Source organism: Aplysia californica, unplaced genomic scaffold (genome assembly GCF_000002075.1).
Source record: "Aplysia californica isolate F4 #8 unplaced genomic scaffold, AplCal3.0 scaffold00223, whole genome shotgun sequence".
Lineage (NCBI taxonomy): Eukaryota > Metazoa > Mollusca > Gastropoda > Aplysiida > Aplysiidae > Aplysia > Aplysia californica.
In genome coordinates this window covers 577346-579919 of record NW_004797493.1, presented here as the reverse complement: position 1 = coordinate 579919, position 2574 = coordinate 577346, and positions in this window count along the sequence as shown.

Genomic DNA, 2574 nt, shown 5'->3' with positions numbered 1-2574 from the left:
TCCCTCTCTCTCTCACACACACACACACACACAAACACAGACACACACAAACACACATACATACACATACACTCACGTATGCATACACACCCACATACACACACACAAACACACACACACACACACACACACACACACAAACATAATTATATACACACACATTTTCTCTCTCTTCACACTCGCAATCATGTTATATATCAGTATGAGGGAGCCATACAAATACATACTGTAATATAAACAATGCCGAGGGTGCGGTGGCAGAGCGGTTAGTGTGCTCGTCTCAGAAGCGGAAAGTCCGGGTTCGAGCCTCGTTTCGGACACGGATTTTTTTCGCCCTCTCCTGCCAACCCAGCAGTAGTGGGTACCTGACTTCGAGTTGGGGAAGTAAAAGCGGCGTGGAAAGGAACTGGCCACCCTACCACAATATGCCAAAGGCCCAGGAAGTTGTCTCCCTAACAAAGCAATCTCCAATGTCCCGATCAGATGCGGGAAGAACTTTACATTTTTATTATAAACAATGCGATCGATAGGTCAAGAAAAAATACAGCGATTTTGATAATATTGTACCTATAATGAAGCTACCCAGTTAGAAAAGAACTTAAATATTTAATCTCAGATGTTGTGTATCTCAGGGTTTGATGAAGGGAGTTCCAAACTAATGGAGCAAGATGGGCAAAGGATTCTTTCAGCTAACGTTTGACCTCCTTCTCTGGGAGATCTTACAAGATACTGATCGCCTGATCTCGTTGATCTATAAGAAACATAAATCTAGATGACATAACTAAGATATGAGGGAACTTTGTTTTTGACACACATGTCTCGTAATGTTGCAATTTTATACGATATTCCAGGTGATACATAGAGCCAATGCATTTTTATAGACATGGTAATAGTGCGTCCATTTCCTTTTTTTTCCAAGTACAAGCCTAGCAGTATAATTCGGAAAATGCTGTCATTTGTGAAGAGGGTTATTAGGTAGATTAGCTCGTAGAGCATTGCAGCAACCGATGAGTGATAACAGGAGAGATAACACGAGAGTTTTCGATGAATATTCATTTTTTAAAATATAGACATAAACCCAGGTCTACGCAATTTGCAAAATAATATTATGGTACTTAAATAATTTACATGAATTGTTTCATTGATAAAATACGCTACCAAATGTTTGCTTTATCATAAAAATACAGTTTTCCATGTCTTTGGGTTACAGTCAAGAATCTTGGTTTTATTTTCATTGAGTTGGAGCTTATCAGTTCTTGATATTACAATTCAGAGACACATGTTTTAACATCTGATAATGGAACAGATTTGTACAACTGTGCATCAATATGCGTACACGTGTTAGGTTATTTTGTGCTTTCTAACCACAGCTCCAAGTGGCTGTGTATATAACGTACACACTGGACCCAACACTGAACCTCGAGTCACTCCAAAATATAGTCTCAAAACTGATTTAAAAGAATCGTATTCAACAATAGATTGTGTAGGGCCAATCAGGCAGGACCTGTACCACATAAGACCCGTGCCTGACAGGCCGAAATATGTTGAAAATTGTCCAATAAGAAAAACGTGATCTACAGAGTCAAAAGCATCATTCAGATCAAGAAGAGCAAGGATTGAAATGTTGTTTTCACCAGCCTCACAAAAGAGGTCATTATATATTTTCAATAGCGCAGTTTCTGTATTATGAAACTGCCGATGGGCAAATTGATATAATTCACATAAATTGTTTTCTTGTTAAATGATTTTTCAATTGAAACAGACGACTGTCTCCAGAATTTGTTGGTAGTTGTTGTTTTTTTAATAAAAAGAGAAGAATGGAGAGAGACCTAAAATACTTGAGCTCATCAAGGGGTCTCCACTGGCTAAGTGAGTAGTGAGTTTAGACTCAAGTAATGTCAAGCAAGTGTCGGTGACACGGGGATCAGATGGGTGGTCACTGGGGTGTGTCCTTGAGCAAGACACGACAACCCAAGCTCAAAATACAGGGCGCTGCACAGTGACGACCGACAGTGACATGGTTGTAAACTTTGCTGTTCTGTATTTGTGTAATATTGTGTGTTTATGTATGTATTTATGCCTGTATTTATGTCTGTACGTATTTATATTTATAATTAAGTATTTATATATTATGTAAATGTATGTTTGCCATTGTAAACCAAAGTGCCCTTCAGGGACAAATAAAGGTGTAATTTTAAAAGAAGAAAAAAATGCTTCAGCTCATTAAGGGAAATATTTGACTTTTTTTTAGAAAGTGTGTAAATAAAGCATGCTTAAATACTCCAGACTGAAACTATTCTTAATTAATGATGGAAGTTATAAACTCAAGAACATTATCAAGATGAGTGATGAGCAGTGGTTTTGGAATGGGGTCAAGACAAAATGCTTTATAGATTAACGAATTATAATTGATCTAACATTTTCTTGTGTGACACACACAAATTCATTAAAGTATACCCCACGGCAGGATGGTCAAATCAGTGACGTGATCGTAAAACGGCACATCGATAGAATCTTCAGAATTTTTTGTGATTGAGGCATTTTGATAATTGTATGAAGAATAGCGTGAGATTA